The sequence below is a fragment of the Pinus tabuliformis genome, chromosome 1_2 (assembly GCF_031772625.1).
Source record: "Pinus tabuliformis cultivar Carrire ecotype Pingquan chromosome 1_2, CPIR1, whole genome shotgun sequence".
NCBI classification, from domain to species: Eukaryota; Viridiplantae; Streptophyta; class Pinopsida; order Pinales; family Pinaceae; genus Pinus; species Pinus tabuliformis.
The window spans coordinates 819361917-819387734 of NC_142298.1; positions in this window are offsets into that span (position 1 = coordinate 819361917).

Here is a 25818-nt window from a genome sequence, read left to right on the forward strand (position 1 = left end):
AAGTGTTAGACACCCTAGATGGCAAATCATCATTTTCTTTTCTTGATGGTTTCAGTGGCTACAACCAGATCAGGATAGCTTCTGAAGACCAGGACAAAACCACATTCACCTGTCCTTGGGGCACCTATGCCTACAATGTTTTGCCATTTGGACTTTGTAACGCTCCAGCTACATTTCAGCGAGCTGTGTTAGCTATTTTCGCTGATTTAATTCATGATTGTGTTGAAGTGTATATGGATGATTTTTCAGTATATGGCAATTCCTTTGAACATGCATTAGAAAATCTTGAGAGAGTTTTGAAAAGATGTATTGAAGCTAACCTGTCCCTCAGCAACGAAAAGTGCTTTATGATGTTAAATGAAGGGATAGTGTTGGGCCATTACATTTCTTTTCAAGGCATCCAGGTTGACCCAGCTAAGATCCAGATTATTGCTAATTTGCCAATTCCACAGAATCAAAGAGAGGTAAGAAGTTTCCTTGGGTATGCAAGCTATTATCGCAGATTTATTGAAAATTTTAGTAAGATAGCTTTACCTTTGTTTAAACTTCTAACCAAAGATGTACTTTTCAACTGGAATGAGAACTGCCAACAAGCATTCGAACAACTCAAAAAGAAACTATCCACCGCACCAGTCTTGAGAGGGCCTAATTGGAGCCTACCATTTCATATCTTTACTGATGCATCCGACACTGCAGTAGGTGCATCCTTAGGCCAAAAAGAGGAATCTTGTACTTATGCCATTTATTTCATTAGTAAAAATCTAACACCTGCAGAGCTCAACTACACAGTTACAGAAAAGGAAACACTTGCCATCATTTATGCTGTGAATAAATTCCGACATTACATAACTGGTTATGAAGTATTTGTACATACTGATCATTCGGCCATTAGACATTTAATGAATAAACCAATAACTAGTGGCAGAGTTACCAGATGGTTACTATTGTTACAGGAATTTAACATCACAGTGTTAGATAGACCAGGAAAAGAGAACCAGGTGGCAGATTTTCTCTCTAGACTACAAAATCCAGGTGAGGTTGTTCCAGTTGAAGATTCTTTTCCAGATGAAAACTTATTTGCAATTTCCATAGTAACTCCTTGGTATGCTGATTTGGCCAATTATTTGTCTACAGGAAGGACACCTCCACACTTTACTGCAAAGGAACGGAAGAGACTGGTCAAACAAAGTGCTAGATATTCATGGCTTAATGGCAATTTATTTTACACTGGTTTTGATATGATAATTAGGAGATGTGTAAGAAATGATGAGGTCATTGATATTTTAAAATCTTGCCATGATGAACCATGTGGTGGGCATTTTGCAGCGAAGCAGACAGCATTCAAAGTTCTTATTCTTGGATACTATTGGCCATCCATTTTCAAGGATGCCAAGAAGTATGTAAAGAGTTGTGACAGCTGCCAAAGAATGGGCAGGCCTACAGCTACCGATGAGATGCCCCTTCAGCCCCAAGTTCACTTAGAGCCATTTGACAAGTGGGCTCTAGACTTTATAGGACCCATTAACCCAACCTCCAATGGTAAGAAGTACATCTTAGTATGTACTGATTACGTCACAAAGTGGGTTGAAGCAAAAGCACTAGTTAGAGCAACCGAACACACAGTAGTCAATTTCCTTTTTGAGGAGATTTTTGTGAGGTATGGAGTACCAAGGGAAATTGTAACTGATCAAGGTACTCAATTCACCTCAAAGCTAGTGAAGGACATCACAGACAGATACCAAATCAAGCATAGGAAAAGTACCCCTTACCATCCACAAGCCAATGGGCAGGTGGAATCCACAAACAAAACCTTGGAAGGCATCATTACTAAAACTGTTGCAATGAACCGGAAAAACTGGGAGGAGAAGCTCAAAGAAGCACTCTGGGCTTACAGGATTACTTGGAAAGATACCACAGGATTTACACCATACCAATTGGTGTACGGTAAGGAGGTAATGCTTCCTATTGAATTCCAAATCCATACTTTTAAACTGGCTGCAGATTTACAAATTGATTTGGACCAAGCACAAAAAGAAAGAATTCAGCAGTTGAACCAGCTGGATGAGATGAGGCAGCAAGCAGAAGAAACCACCATCCTCATGCAAAAACACAGGAAGCAATGGCATGATTCACACATTAAGAAGAAGCAGTTCAAGGAAGGTGACTGGGCTTTACTTTTTGATTCCAAATTCAGGGATCATAAAGCCAAGTTCACCACCCATTGGATGGGCCCCTATGAAATTGTTCAGGCTTATGACAATGGTTCAGTCAAGCTCAAAACTATTGATGGAGAAGGTCATTCCTTCACAGTCAATGGTCATCGCCTGAAACTCTACACCAAGCCCATCAGCAAGCAAGATTTTCTCCATACACTATCTCAGCAAAGAGAGGTTGAGGTACTGCAGCCCTCAGCTGCAGTATCACTGCCTTAGTTTCATTTCCTTTCAATTTCAAAGTTTAAAAGAAATATATATATATATATATATATATATATATATATATATATATATATATATATATATATATATATATAATCTATAAAACAAAAACTAAAAAAAAAATAATAAAAAAATTGAAAAAAGAATATATAAAAAAATAATAATGGGTTAGATGTGAAAACCAGTCTCTGGCACACTCTAACCTCGAATTCCTACTTGAAAACCAGTCTCTGGCGGGTATGAATTCTCTTTCTTTTGTTTACAGTTTGCTTTATCAGTTGAATTATGACTTGAGGACAAGTCAAAATTTTAAGTCGGGGAGAGAGGCATCAGCACTTTGTTCTTTTATCTCTCCATTGTAAATTCTTAAAGATTTCTTATTCTATATCTTCACTATAAATTTCCAAAGCAGCTTCTTCCAGCATTCCAGACTTCAATAAATAAGTTGTTTTGTCATTGTTTTATCTCAGAGGGACCTGGTTATAAACATTATGCAGGGGGGACCTGTTTTGTCCAGACAACTATGCTATCAACACCAGCAGTAAGGGACCTATTTAAGACATTCAGAAGGGACCTGTTAAAGAAATTAACACCTAGGGCTACTTCAACAGAATTTCATCAAGTTTCTACAAGGATTTGGGCATCAAGACTCCATCAAAGGCACAAGCTCAGTGAACCTGTATCAATATAAGGAGCTGCATGGACATTTTCAATTTTTCTCAAGGGACCTGTTACATTCAATCTTTCTCAAGGGACCTGTTCTATCTTCAAATTTTTCTCAAAGGACCTGTGCATTTAATCTTCCTTAGAGGACCTGTTACAACAAGCAAAGAACAGTCAAAAAGGGACTAGCTACTCAGCATGTCAATACAACAATGACCGACAAAAGAGTAATATGTTTCTTGTTCTTAAACATTTGATTTCTTAAGATTGATTTTTAATGTAACTTTGATAACTGTGAACTGTTATGATTGATTTCAAGGACATCTACATTTCCTATCATCCCTTATTCCACCGATTCTCATCATTCTCATAACATCAACCCATTCATACTTCCAAAACCCATTATCAACACATCAACCTTGTCATACATCCCACAGTCATACCAACATCCTCCATCCGACTGAATACCATCTGGAATGGGACACGTGGCGGATTATGTTTTTAAATACAAGGGAAAGAGAGCGGATTATGTTTTTAAATATAAAGGAAAGGGACAAATGTAAAGCGGCCTATCTATTTCATTCCACACAGCCAAATCATAATTCCACCACCCAACGTACCCAATGATTCATGTGTAAGTGTACAACACTCCTCTATTTTCAAATGAATGAATATGCTGTGAGGTGAGTACAGCCGGTTATCCCACAGTCATTCTCGCACTTGATTCCCATAATTTTCAAAGTATAATCGGGAGCAGTGAGCGCCGGAAGAATCATTATCATTTAGGTTCGATTATTAACATTTGGGTTCGATTTACTCAGTGAGGAATGGGAGCAGTGAGCGCTTAAAGAGAAAGTATAACCACCCTGTTGCGATTTCCACCACAGTCATCATACAGTCGACCAACCGAGTATCATATTGGAGACTAAGGAAAGCGATATACCAGGTAACCAGTTTGAAATTTCTTTGTTAAAATTGTAAGAACATAAACAGAGAAGGGTTAGAGGCACGACCCTCTGCCACCATGACTAATAGGGTCGAACCGAGTGTGTTCGACAGTTCACAATATCATGAGGATTGCATCAAAATTCTTAGAGAAATACAGTGGTTACCATTCCTAGAGAAATTCCATGGAAGCAATGAGGAAGTTACCAAGCAATTTGCCTTCACCTTCAATGGAGAAAAAGCCCTGATAGGTAACTTCTCATTCAGGGTTTCAGAGGATACTATAGCTCAGGCAATAGGGATTAGTCCAGAAGGGGAGAAATATTTTAAAACCAAGCAATTTAAAGAAAAATCGTGGACACAGTTTATGTCTAGATCTAGAGTCTCATCAGTGAACTGGAAGAAGGGTGTTCCAAGAAGCTGGTTGATGCATCCTTGGGATGAGATGGTTTACATCCTTCAAAAATTCATAACCTGTGAAGTCCGGTACAGTATTGTTTATCTATACCACATTAAACTACTCCTCCACTTGAAGAAACAATGTGTTATCAATATACCATATTTTCTGCTACAAAGTTTAACCAAGATGTCCAAGACTATCCAGAAGCAGAAGGGGAATGAAGACAAGAGCCTGTATCATTTTGGCTTAATTAAAATTCTCATTGAGCATGAATTGCAGAGAAGAGGGAAACCATGGAAAGAATTTCTAGCTGTTAATCAAATTAGATGAGGAAGACAAAGAAGAAGTGCAAGAGGACTCAGGGTTCATGAAGGACATTGATGAAGAAATTCCAGTATCCAAAGCCAGCAAGGCACCTTTACCTGTGGGCAGCATAAGGACCAGGAACATGAAAAAGGAAGATGCTACGAGGGCCGAGAAAGATAAAATTTTCACCACTTACTCACGGAGAACAAGAAGGACACCAAAAGCCCAGTTGCAAGAAGACCAGCTTGAATCCAATGCACCTGCACAAATGGATGTTGAGAGTGGTGACCACTCACTACCAGGACCAGAAGTTGATGTAGAGGTAGAAAGCAATAATCAGCAGGAAAAATGTTCACCACCTCCCATTAAGAGACAGAAGAAATTGGAAAAACAAATTGAAGAATTAAAGGAAGAGCTCATGGAAGCTAATATGTTAGAAAAAGTTATCAAGAGGGAAAATGAAATGCTCCGGGCGCAAAGTAAAGAAACTCAGAAGAAGAATGAAAAGTTGAAGGAGAGAATCAGTGAACTGGAGGCTGAGCAAACTGAGATTTCTAGCTGGGCCACTAAGTGGTACAATCAGAAGAAGACCCTAAAAAAAAAATACAAAAAGTTAAAGCAGGAGCTCAAGGGTCAGAAGGAAAACCAGGTGAAAAAGAATGTGGACACATTGCTCAAGGCAGCAGAGATCCAGTCAGGGACAGAGTTCAAGGGAAGCACTTTAGGGATAGCATGAGGACATGCTAATTCCTTAAGTCGGGGAGAGATGTTGGTATCATCCCAAGACCCCTTTTTCCTCCTAAAACCATGTCATTTACCCATTCCTTTTCATCATATATTCCTTAGAATCCTTGAAAATTAATTATTAATAGTCTTATAGTTATTAAAATGCATAGAAATTGATTCAGGAATCTTATGTTGAAGAATTAGAAGTTTTTGATGAAATGGTTACAGGAAGTTTCAACATCCTGTAATCAGCTCATTGTTTGACATGTCACAGCAGCTGGACTGGAGCGAAAGGCATGGGTGAAAAATAGAATGTCCAAGGATGGACAAACACCTATCATGCAGCCGAATCGACCCTCCTACATGCGCGGTCAACCCAGGTCAAAGCATGGCACACTGGCGACAAAGGCAGAAACATCAGCTCATTCTATCTTGATTTAGTTTTTGTTCTTTTTGAAATTAGTTAGGATAGAAACATTTTGAAAAAAACTCGATGTAATAAAAGTGGCAACAGCCGAATTCTGAATGTACATTCATTAATGACATGGTTATGTAAATACAGTCCGAGTAATGGATGAAGGTTAATCGTTGTATCATTCCAAAGACTCTGTTTTGAAACTTAATACTAAGAACCAGTTACAGTTCCGATTGGTGTCTCGTGCATTGATTTGATCTTCAGTCGATTATAGTCCAGTGTACCTCTGGAGTGTGGACGGGCCCTGCACTCAACCGGTATACTGTTCTTTCATTTTATTTTCACTTAGGTTATCGTATGGTTTGATTTCGATTTCAATACGTATTATATGGTTTGCACAGCAGTTACAATCATTTGGGTTTCGATTTCCATAGCTTTTGATTTCCATTGAATGTATATGGTTTGCGCTTATGGTTGGTTTGCGTTTATGGTAATGCTGGACAGTCATCACTGAGATCTGGAAGGGCGTCCTGTAAGGGATTCGATCCCTGTGTGTCTTTTCAAAGCACTGTCATAAACTTTATTTTCATTTCACAATTCCTTTATGATCTCTGTATATTTTGATATTGTATAAATATTAGTGAATACTGGGTGTTTACTGAACAAGGGTTTTATGTGTAATATCTTTGTAAGGAGATTAAGATCATTGTTACAGTAATACACAGTGTTTAGTTTCAGTGTGTGATTTGGTGAATGCATTTAATGATAGCATTGTAATCAGGTATATTAGCAGAGTGACCTGAGTGTTTGGATGATAGGTGACATATTCCAGTCTTCCGTAAAGAAGCCCTGTGACCTACATCATAACCGCTTAGTCAACAATCCTTTATGTCTATATACTTTAGACGCATGCCTCTAAGCTTACGCATCCTGGTCGATAGTTAATATAGTCGAGTCTAGTACCCTAGCTAGAACACTACAAGCAGGCTCATATTGAGCTCCTTCATTGTAATTATGTGCTTCAAGACACAATAAAAGAAGGCCACCACTGAGAGCTGGACCGGAGACGTAGCCCTGGAGGATAGGGTGAACTCCTTATTAATTTCTTGTGTTCTTGTATTTGCTTACTGTGTTTCTCTGCTGTTTTCCATTTTCAAGTGTCTGTGTAATTGCAATCTGATCGATCCGTTGCTTAAATAACATAGACACACACACACCAACATATGAGTCTGTAATACCTTCATTTAATAAATCTTTGACTGAGGTCACTCATTGGGTGATTATCAGATCAAGTGGTATTAGAGCTTTAGGTTGTAAGGTTAAACAAGCTTGTGTTGGTTTTGCTGTTGAATGCTCACTAGATCAAAGCTCAAATTAGGAGAAGGAGAGTTGGTAGAAACTAATCCTGAAATTGGGAGAGTCTATCCTCGGAAGACAATGTCAGGGGAAGGTTCTGTGGGGCCAGACCCTCAATTCATAGGAAGTTTCCTAGCTATAAAGTCTATGGTAGAAGAAATGTGTACGGACTTTAGAAAGCATAAGGATGAAGATTCATCAGGTTTTAAACAAGACAAAGAAGAAGATGAGTCTCATTCCCATGACCACTCAAAAGGAAAAGGGAAAGAGGAAATCTTCCTCACACCTCCTAATAGCCCTGTGCATAATAAGAAAGCATCTTTGATCAAGCTAGATGTTAAATTTGACTTGCCTATATATGATGGAGAGCTAAATGCTGAAAATTAGGAAAATTGGATTAGACAAATTGATGTGTATTGCAGGGTACAGAACATCGACTCAGACAAGAGAAAAATTCAGCTGGCAATCCTACGCCTAGGAGGCACTGCCTTGGTTTGGTGGGAAGGCAGGACCCAAGTTGACATAAAAAGACATGGTAAGACTATCTCTGTCTGGAGTGACTTTGTTTCTGCCATCAAGAAGCAGTTCTATCCATTGGCCTACATGCAACAAGCCATGATGAGTTGGCAAACTCTTTGGCAGTTAAAAGGGAAAAGTGTGCAAGGGTACACTCAAGAATTTAGAAAGAAAGCATTGATTCGAGGGATCTCATTAGACTCACCAGAGACTCTTTTGAAGTACATTGGTGGTCTACACAGCTACATGAGGCATACCATCCTCATGTTTAATCCCACTAGTATAGATGAGGTATCTGTACAGGCTACTCATCTAGAGGATAGAGGAAAGAATGGAAATCCAGGAGTTGGGGGACCATCCCAACCCACTGCAAGCAAGAGCAAGGAGAAAAGTAAGCAGAAGTGGAAAGCAAGGAAGGCTAACACTACACAGAAAGGCAAAGCTTCAAGCACTCACTGTAAAAAGGAGGGGCATGATTATGAGCACTGTTGGATTCTGCATCCAGAGCTGAGACCTAAGAAGTCCGAGGGCAAGAAGAAGAAGACTGCTGCAGCTATTCAGAAAGATTTGGGGTTAGACTTGGGAGATGAAACAATCATTGCAACCACAGGTATAAAAGGTAAGAATTCTGAAGCATCTACTAGTAATTCTGCTCAATCTATTATTGATGAAGAACATGAGAGAAAAGACATGAGATTTTCCATATTCGGGTTGTTTCCAAACATTAAAAGATTGATACTTTGTTTGATAGTGGCACACAAGTAAATTTGATTTCTGAAGCAATTGTAAAGAAATTGTAAAGAAATTGGGATTAGCAACTACACCTCACAAGAAACCATACCCATTAGGATGGTTGAATGATAAAGCACAACTACAAGTGACTAGACAGTGCAAACTCAAGTTTTCTTTTGGGTTAGCATTTGTATATGAGGTTGAGTTAGACATAATTCCTTCGGATATATGTGGAATTGTTTTAGGAAGTCCTTACTTGTATGATAGAAAAGCTATTTTCGATAGAGCTGAGAACAAGTATCTACTTGTTAAAGATGGAATCGAATATTTTGTAAGAGCTCACAAGCTCAAGAATAATTATACTCTCATAAACTCAGGGCAGTTGAAAAGAATGATAAATTCATGCAAACAATTCTTACTAATGGTTGTAAAGGAAAATAAACCTGATAAAACCAATGTATTTGAGGGTTGTAATGCTAAGTAGAAAGCTGATATAGAAAAGATTGTTTCAGAGTGTGATGTTCTGTTTCAAGAACCTGAAGGTCTACCACCCAAAAAGGAAATAGTACATGATATTATTTTGCAGCAAGATGTTCCATTGCCTAACATTGGAATGTACAGGTTGTCTGCTTTAGAGAATGCTGAAATCAAGAAGCAGGTACAAGAGTTACTCGAGAAGGGGTTCATCAGGCCTAGCACATCACCATGTGGGTCACCAATCGTTTTGGTGAGAAAGAAAGATGGCTCATGGAGAATGTGCATTGACTACCAAGCACTGAATAAGATAACAATAAAAAATCGTTATCCCCTTCCTCGCATAGATGATCTTTTAGATCAATTGAAGGAAACTGTTTATTTCACCAAGCTGGATTTGCACAGTGGATACCATCAGGTCAGAGTTGCAGAGCAAGATGCATGGAAGACTGATTTCAAAACAAAGCAGGGATTGTATGAGTGGCTGGTTATGCCTTTTGGCTTGACCAATGCTCCTGCTACTTTCATGAGATTAATGAATGATGTACTCAAGCCTTTTCTTGATGATTTTGTTATTGTATACCTAGATGACATTCTAATTTTTAGTAAAACGTGGGAGGAACACTTAAAGCATGTTAAGCAGACATTAGATGTTTTGAAAAGAGGAAAACTTTATGTTAAACTCTCAAAATGTGAATCTGGCAAAACATCTCTAAATTATTTGGGTCATATAGTAGGGGGTGGTGAATTGAAAATAGATCCCTCTAAAGTGGCAGTCACTGTAAACTGGCCTAAACTCAAGTCTGCTACAGAAGCAGCACAATATTGGAGGAAGTTTATCTCTAACTTTTCCTCAATTGCAGCTCCCTTACATGCTTTGACAGGATTGAACAAGGTGTTTCAGTGGGGAGGCAAACATCAGAAAGCCTTCGACACCTTGAAAGAAAAGATTAGTACAACACCTGTATTAGCACTGCCTGATCTACAAAGACCATTTGAGATCCAAACAGATGCCAGTGATTATGCCATGGGAGCAGTGTTGACACAACACAGTAAACCCATATGTTATCATTCTGAGACTTTTAATTCTGCAGTAGTTAACTATCCTACATATGATAAAGAATTGTATGCATTAGTTCAGAGTGTGAAAAAGTGGAAACATTATTTAATGGGAAAAGAGATAGTAATGCATACTGATCATCAACCACTTCAATATCTGCACTCCCAAACTAAGTTGCAGCAATCATGACATTACAGGTTGATGGGTTTTCTACAACAGTTTCATTTAGTCATCAGATATAAAAAGGGCATACACAACAAAGTTGCAGACATGTTGTCTAGACCCATTATAAATGCATCTACTGTACTTAAGCATAATTCTATACTACATGAAAGCTACATTGAACAATATGCTCAAGATATACACTTTAAAGATGTATATGCAACTTTGAGTCAAGGCAAAAGAGTAGAAGAATTGGATTATCATATGAAGGACCGACTCTTATATCATTGTGGGAAACTCTGCATTCCACAAACAGAGAGAGTAAAGATAATTAGGGAGGCACACACTTCTATGATATCAGGTCATTTTGGGGTAAGTAAAACAGTTGCACAGCTGCAAAGATTTTGTTATTGGCCAAAAATGAATGAAACAATTTCTAGATATATAAGATGGTGTATTATGTGTGCCAAAAGCAAGCCTAGCAATAGAAAACTAGGCTTGTACACTCCATTACCAGTTCCTTCTTACCCTTGGGAAAGTGTTTCCATGGATTTTGTTGGAGGACTGCCTAAATCTAGGAAAGGTCATGATTATCTGTATGTGGTTGTGGATAGGGTAAGAAAAATGTGTATTTTGATACCTTGTAATAAACAGGTTACAACTGAACAAACTGCAAAATTGTTCTTTGAACATATATGGGTTCATTTTGGATTACCCACTTCTATTGTATTTGATCGAGACACCCAATTTGTGGGGAAGTTTTGGTCAAGTTTGTGGGAGCTAATGGACACCCAACTGAATAAAAGCACAGTTTTTCATCCACAAACCGATGGCCAGACAGAAGTAGTTAACACGACAGTGATCCAGTTACTCAGAGGATATTGCAGCAAACATCCTAAGATTTGGGATGATCATTTGTGTTATGTGAAACATGCTTACAATAGAGCAAAACACTCTTCTACACAAAGATCTCCTTTTGAAACCTGTTTTGGTTTCATACCAAGGTCTCCTTTGGATTTTGTTTTTGGTAAAGATACCACGGTTGACGGACACAGTGATGTGGACAAGGAAACTAGGTTCATTGAACAGATCCAGGAGATCCACCAAGCAGTACAGGAACAGTTGGAAAAGAGCCAAGCCAAATACAAGGCTAGGCATGACAAGCATCGGATGGAGCATAGTTTCCAAGTTGGTGACCAGGTCTGGCTGTATATCAGCAAGGACAGGATGCAAGGTGAAGGTAAAAAGCTAAAGCCTATCAGGTATGGGCCTTTTAGGATACTTGAGAAGATTTGTGAAAATGCTTTTTTCCTTGATCTACCAGCTTACATGCACATCTACTCAGTCATAAATGCAGATTACTTGAGATTGTTTGAACCTTCAATTATTGAAGATCCCGAAGAGCAAAGTCAATTGCCTTCTATTGATGACCTACTACCTGAATACCTGAATGAATTGTAGGAAGACACAGTCTTGGACAGGAAGGTGAGGACAACGCACAGAGGAGATGTTGAGTACCTCAGAATTGGACTCAAAGGTTCAAAGTCGAGCAGTGCAAAGTGGATTGAGATTGGACAAGTGAGATAGCAGTACCCTCACTTAGTCGATGCTTGAAAGAAAACCAACTTTTGGTGGTCCAAAAGCGTTTCAGTGGGAAGGTCGTGATCCGAATTGGATCCATAAAGATTGATTAACAGAACCATGGTTGTACCAGGTCAGGACAGACTTCAAAGAATTTAAAACAGTGATCAAAAACACCTCTAAACCAGTGGCAGTGGCAACCAGCGTGGAACGATGAGGACCTCAGTCAAAGCGCGCTGACCGAGGCCCATGGAGACTGCACGGGAGGTGAAATTAGCCCCTGGGAGGCCCAGATCGGGAAACAGAGGCAGTTTTTGATGCGCGATTAGTGCTTATCACGCATCGCTGGGCAAAAAACCTCAAAATGGAGAAGCCCCGAGCACTCGGTCGCGTGGGAGCCAAAAAACCGTGGGACAAAAGGCTAAGCACTAAAGGCGGGACCCGCTCCAAAACCGGCGGTATTGATCGGGGGCATCCATGGGCGGTAAGCAGTTTTGATGAAAAAGGAGTGATTCCACTCAGCGCTCGATACGTGGCAAGCGGGGGAGAGAGAAAACCGCTGCTCATAGCGCGCTAACGGTCGAGCTAGTCCACCGCGCGGGACGAGCGAACGACGTTGGATTTGGGGGCTCCAGATTTAACGGCTGAGATCGCGCCCGATGGAGAAACCAGATTTAACGAGGGAATAAGCTGCGATTTAGAAGAATTTGAAGTCCGAATTGACCGCCACGGTGGCAAAAGACTCATTCCCCGATGTAAACGAAGAATTGAACCAATGAAAGGCTGGTGCAATTTGCAGGAGGACAAGTGGCCACTCCCTGCGAGTCTGATGATGACGCCGAGAATAGGGAACTCCAAGCACAGCTACAAGCAGGTGAATCGACGGAGGTGGAATAGGAACCAAACTGCCATGAGCCCGAATGGCTTTAAAGCCATGAACAGAGAACAGAAAGAAGGCACCCGGAGAGGAAGACAGAAGACAGAAAAGAGAAGAACCAGTGAAGCAAAAATAAAAAAGAAGACAAAAGGTTCGAGCTGACCAAAGGCAACGTCGAGCACCAGAGAGCTTGAAAGACTCAAGCCATCTCTGAGAGGATCTGTCAGACCAGAGAGGTCAGAGAGCTGGCAAAGAAAAGAGTCTGTGTACTCTAGTGGCTTGGGGAATCCAAGAACCACCCTGCCAAGCCAATCTGTTTCAACAGGCTCATATTGAGCTCTTTCATTGTAATTCTGTGCTTCAAGACACAATAAAAGAAGGCCACCACTGAGAGCTGGACCGGAGACGTAGCCCTGGAGGATAGGGTGAAATCCTTATTAATTTCTTGTGTTCTTGTATTTGCTTACTGTGTTTCTCTGCTGTTTTCCATTTTCAAGTGTCTGTGTAATTGCAATCTGATCGATCCGTTGCTTAAATAACATAGACACACACACACACCAACATATGAGTCTGTAATACCTTCATTTAATAAATATTTGACTGAGGTCACTCATTGGGTGATTATCATATCAATATATAGGGGGTAAAAGGTTTTCATATTGGAAAATACAAAAAATGGAGCTTAAAGTTAATAAGAAATATAAAGGGGTATCAAAAATGTTAATGCAAAAATAGATACTTACAATATCTATTGAATCCTGGGTGAATGCAATAATGAATTACAAAAATAAAATGTATGTGATATTCAATCTACGAAAGTTGATATTTTGATTAAAAGTAAAGAAATATTAGAAATTAATGTTGATTTTTTAAACTATATAGTGATATTTCCATGATATTATTTATTGTTATCATTTGGTATAAGATAGTTTTAAAAATGTTGAAATTGTAATGCCTCATTAAAAGGGACACTTTGTTTTAATGGTTGATTTTAGGTTTTTTGTTGCAATAGGATAAGCTGTCTTAGGCTAAAATTTGAAAAGAGTTATAGTTTTAACCTTTGAAATAAAATTTACTCTTGGAATAATGAATCTTTTATTTACTTGTTCATTTTAAAAATTGTTTCAGTGATGTAATTTGTCCATAATTTCATAGTTGAAATACGTTAAAAACTTAAGGTTTTTAATTTCATGGTTGAAATTTTGTCAAAATCTTAAGGTTTTCTGAGTTGTGTTATTTTATCTTTAATGTTATTGTTGAAAACAATTACAATTTCAGGGTTTATTAGAGTCAAGCTATTTTATCTTTAACAACATAGATGGAAATTGTTGGAATTATCAAGATTTAAGACATGATATTTTATCTTTAACATCATGTGTGAGAATTGTTGGAATTTGACATCTTTTCAAGGTTTTGATATTTTATCTTTAATTCCATTCCTAAAAGTGTCAAAATTGTAACCCAATTTTTTTTGTTATTCCAACATCAACACTTGTTTTTTTGAGGGTGTTTTTTCATCCATTTTGCAAAATAAAATTGGTTTTTACTTCCATTTAAAAAAAAAAATGTTGAAAATTTACCCTAAAAAAACAACATCGTTCCGACATAAACAATTTTCATTTTTGGGTTGTATTTCATGTTTTTTGGGGGTTTTTCGGCTAGAGTACCCATTTTGAGGTAATAGTTTTCGTTTGATCGTTAACTATGTTTGAAGTGAGGCTAGAAGAATTTCCTCAAAGAGGCTCCCAAACTCCCAAAGGACTTGTGGATTGAGGCTCTCAAACTCCCAAAGGACTTGTCGACTAAAACTGCAAGTGAGTGGCTGAATAATTCACAACTTTAATTACCTTATCTAATTGTTAATAATTGCCAACATCAATATCATGCAATAAACATAGATGATACCAAAACTGAAGTTTTTCAATTAAATGTCAAGGCCAACAAAAGGACACCCTTTGTAATTAGCAAATATGTAGATGTGAACTTATAGTGTGTTTAGGCGAATTAAATTTAACACATAGGCTTTTAAATAAAAAATGTTATGTTATTATAGGATACACTTGATTGAAAGAAATCAAGCAAATCATCTCAAACACTTAAAAATCAAACACTTAAAAAAAAACATATAAACTACCAATATTATGAAATGGTCAATGGTAAATATTAGATCATAGATTCAAAATAATTTTCAAAATTTTCGTAACCAACTAATGTGGATATAATGTGTTAAATAAGTTTATTAAATACATGGTACTGCAACTCAACTTTTTATGAGCGTATTATGCTACCTAATTGAATCTGATAGAAAACAATGACTTTTAAATCCCAAATGTGTAAAAGGAATGATTTTTTGGTCCGAAATGCGTAAAAAAAGGTTGAAAAGGTATGACAAACTGGTGGATAAAATTTAAAGGTCATAGAACAAATTCAATCTAGTTATATGATTTATTTTATATTAATGTATAATTTAAAATATATTTTAAAAAACAAATTTCAATAGAGACATGGTCAATAGAAAGTGCAATAATCTAGCCTTCTGCCTACTTGAGAAAACTTCTGAAATTTTTTTGAAAACTTTTGAAATGTACCTTACTCTGGACAAACAGATCTTGAAAATATAACCCCATACATAGTGTTGGACCTCATTGGTATTTTAGTGCACATAAAACACCAACCTAAAAATTCTCTACTCTTGATCACAAAAACAAAATTGTGACATGATGCTGGAATTGACATAAAAATAACTCAAAATGCACATACATTATCTTGAATCCCTTCTAACAAACATGGTTATCCATTGCATTGTGAATTAAAGGTGATATAAGATTACTTGTACTATGAAATGTTTGATTTAAATCTTTTGCTTATAATAGTTCTTGAATCTTAATGAAGAGAATTTAATAGATCTTTTGGAGTTATGGTATTGTCCATTAATTTCATTTTGAACATATTCTAGAATATTGGCCACGTTGGAATTTTCCTAATGATAACATTTGATAAAAAAGAAATGCCAATAAAGAAACAAAATTGCATAAAAAATTTACTTCTTTCTTCTATGTTATTGTTTCCTATGCTAAAGCCTTACCAAGTTTCCTTTACAACATGTGGCCTAATTTCTAGTAATAACTAGCATATATCCATCTTAAAAAGGAATCTAACATGAGCGGGGAGGGATCCAAAATGGATCTAACATAAGCCTAGCCGAGAGGAATCCAATTTCTTCACCTGCAAATTTTTTTATGAGAAGACATTATTTAAATGTTTTGTATAGTTATTTAATTTTTTTAATTTTTTATTTTGACCAACATAGTAAAATTTTTAATGACAAATGGATATGTCTACACATCATACACTAGGTTGTATAATGAGCATCTTGGCTCAATGAGCTTTTCTGCTCAATAATTACATACATAATAAAGAAGAGATATTATAAAATTATGTTATACTAAACATGGTAATTTATTCAAATTACATAACAATAAAATAAAATAATTATAATAAATAATTATTAATAATTACAATTATTGATTATTACTTTCAAAATTTTGATATCTAAATTTATGGATTCAAAATTAAAATCCATTTTGACTAATTAATAATATAATAATTAAAAAAAATACACTTTACCTATGAAAAAGTTTAATTTAATAACTTATTAGTTTAATAATCATAACGTGTTAAGTGAAATTTTACGGAAAAATAAAACAAAACTAAAACTGTTTAGCTATCCTACCTCCACGACGCCGAGGCCAGACGCGGAGATGATGCTGGACGCTGATGGTTATGCTCATAAAATTTTGAAAATTTTCTTCTCACATTCCGTCTAACCGCACCGCATGACAAATCAGTTGTATTTTATGGAGATAAAATAAACTATATTATATTTGAACTATTCAATTAAATCAAATCATAACCTTAAAATATATATATATATATATATATATATATTAAATTTAAATGTTCAATTAAATCAAATCATCCTGATTCGATGTAAATAAATGAAGGAAGGAATAAAGGTGCAATTTAAAATTAAATTTACGAAAACAGATAAAACAGAAAATTTCATTGCAAAAACATTCAAGCACTTCCACTCTAGCAGGGAAGAAAACAGAAAGATAATGAATTCAACAGGGAAAAAATGCAGAAACAACAAAAAGATTAATCAACACGCATAAATAAACGTCACACACAGAAAATCACAATATACCCAAAGAGATTACCATATGCCCAAATAGCAAAAAATTTTAAATTCAAGTTGGTGTGATTTATATTTTGAATATTTGAAACCAAAGAAATCATATTGGAAGATTTAGGTCAATAATTGTTGTGATTCGTTATCAAAACACAAAAAACAAGATCTTATTTTCATTTTCATGATGAGCCATACAAATTAGTTCGAAACTCCTGGACATAAATCTTCCAATATAATTTCTTTCAAAAAAAATTCAAACATTACAAAAAACAATCAATAAACAGAATGTCAATTATTGAAAACGCCTAAATCTGATTCATCCATTCTATGATCTCCAATTCCCCATACAATCTCCATTTCACTGGACCACCTGTAAAAATTGAAAATCATTCAAATCAAAAGGTCCGAAATGAAATACAATCACTGACAAATCTTATTGGTGCTGACAAATCTTGGAAGGTAGTTGGGAGGGGAGCCATGGATATTTTAGATTCTAACACCTCGACCCAAGAGGCATTTATTAGGGCCACGATGGAGGTGGAGTCTAGTCAGATGGGTGGTTTGGGGGGAAACGTCTGAGGTGGCCCACATGGGTCAGATGACTGGCATAATATATTGGGTGATGGATTCATGCTAGTTGGCAGTCATGCATGCCAGGATGGGCGGGGTGGCCTACATGAAATGCAACATCGAAGAAATGGGCATCGTGTTAAGTCCATCAGAACTACTTCTCCACCACCCTCAGTGTTTTTTGATATTGAAAGGTTATCGGATCGTATTTCCAGTTTAAACAAAAAGCGTTGGTGGGCTGCTGGCATTTCTCTGTGTGGAGTGACGCTGATATGAGGAAATGGGTAGAAGTAAAGTGGAAGTCCATTCTGGGATATTTTCCGAAGATTGCTTTGTGGCTAGTACAACTTTCAATTCCTCAGCTAAGAGGACTTGGTTAAGATCAAGAAAATTCCATGGATTGATGGTCGAAGCTTTCTGGAATTATATTCATGGTTCACAGGGTTTAATTCATTAAACTTTGGGTCAAATGGCCCGGATTGCCTATAAAACTATGGACGAAATAGGCTCTTGAAGATATTGGAAATGCAATTGAGAAATTCGTGTATGTTGATCCCTGTTGCCTTGATGCACCGGAAAAAAGGGTTGCGTGGATCCTTAAGGAGAGGGAATATCGGGGAAGCTTTCCAGATCATATTGGGCTACACTAGGGGATACAAATATTTCGCAGAGATTAGATTATTGGGGCATCTCGTTCCGATGTTTTCTCTGTCATCATACTGGACATGTTTTGGCAAATTGTCCACTGCGATTGGGTGGCAAAGGATGGTATAGATATAAAAAATAAAATAAAATTCAATTTAAAAAATTATTTTGATTTTTTTTTTAAAATTTATTAACACATTGTTCTAAAAAAAAATTTAAAAAGACTAACATAAATTATTTAAAAAAAAAAAATTCAATTTTTGTTTGCATGTTTGGAAATAAACAAAAACAATAAATCAATTTTTTTTTCTAATTGAAAATATTTTTTTTCCTTGCCATGGGAAAATTTTAATGTTCACCAAACGAAATTTAAAAAATAAATAAATAAATAAATAAAAAATTACTCCCTGTTTTCCATTTCAAATGGCTAAATATATATATATTTTCCTTAAAAACCTACAAAAGTGAGTTTTTTTGTATTCTTCACTATAAAAATATAGTTTTATGTGGTTTTTCCTATAAAACAACAAATTTTCCCCAAATTCCTCTTTAAATAATCAAAATAGAAAGAAAACTAACCATTCAAATGTGAAATCGATGACAATACAACTCCTCTGCAAAATCGCTCCAAACATTTTAATAAGACCAAGAAGACTTGATGTGATGTGATGAATAAAAACAATGAATGTTATTTTATAGCAATGATTGTGGGATTGCTTTAGCATTTCTCGAATGTGGCACTAAACTTAAGATTAAAAAATTTAATTTATAATTAATATTATAGGTTTAGGTTAGTTTTCATTTATTGTAGGATAAAAAAAAAATTAATTTAGTTACATAGTCAATGTTAAATAATTTAAATAGAAAATTTATTTTAATTTCGATGAAATGCATAAAATGAAAATTTCTATCGATATTTTGAATAGAAAGTAGGGTGAATTTTTTCAAGACCAAAAGTTTAGTAATATGTTTTCAAGTAAATTTTAGATGAAAATTTTGGAAGGAAATATTTCAAAACAAATTTTTGGAGGGAAAATTTTCAGCGAAAAATTTGGGGGGGAAACTTTAGAGGGAAATTTTCAATCTCAAAGCTATAAATTGTCATTGGGAGAGAGTGCATTTGTATCATTCAACATCTTCTGATTGAAGGTCATGGATTCTTCTGATAGTGAAGTTTTTCTTTCTTTAGCATCAACATCTTTGTCATGCAACAACTCTATTAATTTTGATGAATGTAACATGAATTCTTTCACTATGAATAGAGAAACAAATTTTCCACTTGGTCTTAATCATGAGGATGATGAGAGAAACATTGATGAAGGGCAGCAAAAAGAATTTCCTGTGAATAGAGAATCAATTTTTCCACTTAGTCCTAATCCTAAGGATTACAAGAGCGCCACTAACCAAGGGTAGGATGAAGAATTTACAATAAATAGAGAGTCAAATGTTCCACTTATTCCTAATCCTAAGGATTATGAGAGCACCATTGATGAAGGAGGGGATGAAGAATTCCCAGATTCAAATTTTCCACATAGTCCTAATCCTAAAGATTATGAGAGCAGCACTGATGAAGGGGGGGGGGGGGGATGAAGAATTTCCAGAGTCAAAGTTTCCACATATTCTTAATCCTAAGGATTATGAGAGCACCACTGATGAAGGGGGGATGAATAATTTCCAGAGTCAAATTTTCCACATAGTCCTAATCCTAAATATTATGAGAGAACCATTGATGAATGGGAGGATGAATAATTTTCAGAGTCAAAGTTTTCACATTGTCATAATCCTAAGGATTATGAGAGCATCACTGAGGAAGGTGGGGATGAAGAATTTCCAAAGTCAAAGTTTCCACAGTCCTAATCCTAAGGACTATGAGAGCAACACTAAGGAAGGGGAGGACGAGGATGAACAATTTCCAGTAAATAGATATTCAAGGTTTCCACTTAGTCCTAATCCTAAGGATTATGAGAGCGCCATTGACGAAGGGGAGGATGAAGAATTTCCATTAAATATAAATTCAAAGTTTCCACTTATTCCTAATCCCAAGGATTATGAGGCCACCATTAATGAAGGGGAGGATGAACAATTTCCTGCAAATGATAATTTGACTATGAATAAAGAGTCATATTTTCCACTTGCTCATAATCCTAAGGATTATGTGAGCACCAATTATGAAGAAGAGGATGAAGATTTTCTTGCAAATGATCATTTTAGAGGCACAAATGTGAATAATGCATTTTCTCTAAGTGAGTATTTCAAAGGCACTCATGGTGATGACGAATTGAATCCTCCAAGGGAGGTTTTCAAGAGTAGGATGCATATGGTGAAGAATTTTGTTTGAGTCTGGATTTCAAAAGCGTAGATTTTGGTAGTGAAGAATTTCCTTCAAGTTAGGATGGTAATGAATATTTTCCAAGCAATGATGGTGATGAATTTTCTAACTATGTTCAGAATGATCATAGTAACTATAATATTCCTCCCAATGATGATGAAAATGCTTCTACAGGAAATAATGAAATGATGGAGACGTTGCAAGAAAATATTGTATCTAGGAGTAATAGTAGACCTTTTCATATCAATCCAAAATATTCGAGTTATACAATGTTTAAGACAGAATATCTCACAAGTAGAATTTTTATTGATGATCTGATTTCAAGTCAATGTTGTCGAAAGGATTGTTTGAAACATATGGATTTCAAGTTTGATTTGGAGTAAAGGAAGATATATTTGTCACTGAATAAAAGAATCCTAAATTCATTTTAGTATATTGCATGCAATCTACACTAGCAGGTTATGATTATCATACTGAGACTGTATTGATCTGTAGAAAGACTTTCAAAATGTTGCATTCAATTGGTAATTGTCGTTTGTCAAGAATCCAAGAAAGACCGGAAAAATATCCTACATATTATTCAGAAGTACATTATAAAAGAGAGGTTGGACCATCATCAATTACTGCAATATCATGGATGAAATACTTCTTTTCACAGCATGGAGAGTGTATGCCAAATAAATACACAATACATATTCCAGATAATTTCTCAATACGAGAAATCTACAGCTTATACAAAGAATATGTAGAAGGTGTTGAAGGCGATGGTAATTTTAATACATATTCATATTTTACAAGGATATGGAAGAACGAATTCAACAATGTTTGTGTTCCTAAGAAGACAGGGATGGGGGTTTGCAGTACATGTCCTTCTCTTAAATAAAAAAGGGATAAATGTCAAAGGGCAGAAAGAGGTATGCTTTCATAATATTATTTTAAAAAAATGGATAGCTATCAACTAAGAAACTTTATTTATCAATAGATTTTTATTTTTTTATTTTATGTGCACATTCCATTATCAAAGCACTTCAAGAGCATCACAATCAGCAAACAAGTGAAAGACAAAAATTGTATAAGCATCAAAAGAAGTGTTATGATAATCCAAATAAATATTTAGGTTTGATAATTAATGGTATGGACCAAACAAACACTTCTGCCACATTTTTTCCACACACCAAAAAAATTACAGGAAGAAAATTTTATTCAGTTTCACTTAGTTGGTTGTATGGTCTTTAATGGGAAGATGTTGCAAAGGGTTTACTTCACAACTCCAAGTATTCATAATGATGCAAATCTTGCCATAACTATAATCCATGATGTGCTTTCTCATTGGTCTGGTATTCTTCCTAAAGTTTTGTATCTGCAATTAGACAACACAAGCCGTGAAAACAAAAATCAAGTTCTATTTGGATATCTAAACATGCTTTTTCAATTGGGAATTTTTAAAAAGGTAAAGGTCGGTTTCCTTCTTGTTGGCCACACTCATGACCATATTGATCAGATGTTTAGTCATTTTTCAGTAACATTGAGAAGGAAGGATGTTGGGAGGTTGTCATCATTAATTGAATGTATTAAGAAATCATACATTCCAGAGCTTGTTTTTCATGTGGTGAAAGAAACTCTTGACATGCGAAAGTTTATTGGGATCGCATGGTGAGGATAAATGCATTGAACAACTTAATTACATTAGCTTCCAGCATCAATTTTGTACCAAACAACTGATGGCAAAACACTTATATGGGGAAAGAAGTATTCAACTGTTGCAGAATGAGGGTTGTCATCAGGTTTAGCATTTTTGAATTTCATTCCAGATCATCCAATATTTGCATCAAAGATAATATTATTACAATCAATTGTTGAGCTCCATAATGCACAGAGACATAATTGAGAGATAAATTATTTTGAATGGCTGGATGAAATAAAAAGATGTATTAGAGATACATATGAGTACTTTGATGTTGTTGATTCAGTTTGGTGGGAGTCTTTTTTCAATGATCAAAGTGATATCATTTCAAGATCAGGAAATGAAGATACACTTTTGAAGACTGCATTATTTGGCCGCAAAATATACCGAATGAATAGGAGGAAAGACACATTGTTGAACAACAACAATCTCAAAGCATTATTAATTCTCAATAGGAAGAGGAAAGAGAAATATATATTGGTTCTCGAAGATCACGTGGACAACGTGAAGCCATGGAAGACCTTTGCAGGGGTTCTGTGCAGGATGTTAAGGAGGGTTGCATGATAGTAATATTAGAGGATGGAGATCCACTTGGCTATCAATTTTGGTTTTCCAAGTTTTTAAAGTTCATTAAATAAATATATTACATCTATTGAGGTACATTGGTATCCCACAAATACCGACCCATTCAATGGTGTGTACAAGCCAGAGATAATAGTTGATAAAAAATTCGCAGAAAGAGAAAAAGAAAGGGTACAAATGTAAATCGTCGCTGCAGAGACCTCTTAAGCATGTTGACATACGTTTCTATGACTTAAATTTAACAAAGAGAGGAACTCTTTGCTTCAAGACCATAGAGATTTTGAAGACATTGCTCCCAGAAGAAACAATGTTGAGATGGGAGTCTGCTGAACCTAGTCATAGATCTAGAAGACTTTTGAAACCTGAAATGGTGGGCATGCATGTTGGCTTAGATGGGGCTCTAGTTGATGAAAGAGAAGAATATGGGTCATCTTCATCTACATCCAGTCATTCATTTGAAGATGTAGATTCTTATGGTGTACCAGAACCTATGGATGATTTTGAATAAATGTCTAAGACATTTTATGTAAATGATGTTTGCATGGTAACTTGAAATAAATATTTTGACTTCCATATGATCTTACATGAAGTTATGAGTCATTTCTATGTTTGTTAGATTATATGTTTTAATTATGAAGAATGCATCTCTTTAAAGATGTTTGCATGATAACTTGAAATAAATATTTTGACTTCCATATGATCTGACATGAAGTTATGAGTCATTCTATCTTTGTTGGATTATATGTTTTTATAATGAAGAATACATATCTTTAGACATGTTTACATGGTAACTTGCCAATTAAAAATTCTAACTTCCATATGATCTTACATGAAATTATGAGTCATTTCGATGTTTGTTGGATTGTATGTTTTAATTAAAAGGAATTCATATCTTTAGAGATGTTTGCATGGTAACTTCAAATAAATATTTTGGCTTCCATATGATCTTACATGAAGTTATGGGTCATTTCTATGTTTGTTGGATTATATGTTTTAACTATGAAGAATTCATCTCTTTAGAATATCCATAATGAAATCAGGGGGGCTTCACTGGCGGAGCAATATCATACCACATGGGTTGATATTGGGAGATATATATTGAAGAAAAAATGACAAAATATATTGGAGGATATATGATCCGAATTGGATCCATAAAGATTGATTAACAGAGCCATGGTTGTACCAGGTCGGAACAGACTTCAAAGAATTTAAAACAGCGATCAAAAACACCTCTAAACTAGTGACAGTGGTAGCCAGCGTGGAATGACGAGGACCTCGGTCAAAGCACACTAACCGAGGCCCATGGAGACTGCGCGGGAGGCGAAATTAGCCCCTAGGAGGCACAGATCGGGAAACAGAGGCAGTTTTTGAGGAGTGATTAGCGATCGCACATCGCTGGGCGAAAAACCTCAAAATGGAGAAGCCCCGAGCACTCAGTCGCGTGGGAGCAGGAAAACCGTGGGACTAAAGGCTAAGCGCTAAAGGCGGGACCCGCTCCAAAAAAACCGACAGTATTGATCGGGGGCATCCATGGGTCGTAAGTAGTTTTGATGAAAAAGGAGCGATTCCACTCAGCGTCCGACGCATGGGAAGCGGGGGAGAGAGAAAATCGCCGCTCATCGCGCGTTAACAGTCGAGCTAGTCCACCACGCGGGACGAGCGAACTGCATCGAATCTGGGGGCTTCAGATCTAATGGATGAGATCGTGCCCGATGGAGAAGCTAGATTTAACGAGGGAATAAGCCGCGACTTAGAAGAATTTGAAGTCTGAATTGACCGCCACGGTGGCAAAATACTCATTCCCTGATGTAAACGAAGAATTGAATCGACGAAAGGCTGACGCAGTTTGCAGGAGGACAAGTAGCCACTCCCCGCGAGTCTGATGATGACGCCAAGAACATGGAACTCCAAGCGTAGCTGCAAGCAGGCGAATCGACGGAGGTGGAAGAGGAACCGAACCACCATGAGCCCGAATGGCTTTAAAGCCATGAACAGAGAACAGAAAGCAGACACCTAGAGAGGAAGATAGAAGACATAAAAGCAAAGAACTAGTGAAGCAAAAAGCAGAAAGAAGACAGAAGGGCCGAGCTGACCAAAGGTAGTGTCGAGCACCATAGAGCTTAAAAGACTCAAGCCATCCTTGAGAGGATCTGTCAGACCAGAGAGGTCAGAGAGCTGGCAAAGAAAAGAGTCTATGTACTCTAGTGGCTTGGGGAATCCAAGAACCACCCTGCCAAGCCAATCTATTTAAGCAGGCTCATATTGAGCTCCTTTATTGTAATTATGTGCTTCAAGACACAATAAAAGAAGGCCACCACTGAGAGCTGGACCGGAGACGTAGCCCTGGAGGATAGGGTGAACTCCTTATTAATTTCTTGTGTTCTTGTATTTGCTTACTGTGTTTCTTTGTTGTTTTCCATTTTCAAGTGTCTGTGTAATTGCAATCTGATCGATCCGTTGCTTAAATAACATAGACACACACACACCAAAATATGAGTCTGTAATACCTTCATTTAATAAATCTTTGACTGAGGTCACTCATTGGGTGATTATCAGATCAAGTGGTATCAGAGCTTTAGGTTGTAAGGTTAAACAAGCTTGTGTTGGTTTTGCTGTTGAATGCTCACTAGATCAAAGCTCAAATTAGGAGAAGGAGAGTTGGTAGAAACTAATCCTGAAATTGGGAGAGTCTATCCTCGGAAGACATTCGATGTTTTGAAGAGAGGAAAAATTTATGTTAAACTCTCAAAATGTGAATCTGGCAAAACATCTCTAAATTATTTGGGTCATATAGTAGGGGGTGGTGAATTGAAAATAGATCCCTCTAAAGTGGCGGTCATTGTAAACTGGCCTAAACTCAAGTCTACTACAGAAGAAACACAATATTGGAGGAAGTTTATCTCTAACTTTTCCTCAATTGCAGCTCCCTTACATGCTTTGACAGGATTGAACAAGGTGTTTCAGTGGGGAGGCAAACATCAGAAAGCCTTCGACACCTTGAAAGAAAAGATTAGTACAACACATGTATTAGCACTACCTGATCTACAAAGACCATTTGAGATCCAAACAGATGCCAGTGATTATGCCATGGGAGCAGTGTTGACACAGCACAGTAAACCCATATGTTATCTTTCTGAGACTTTTAATTCTGCAGTAGTTAACTAT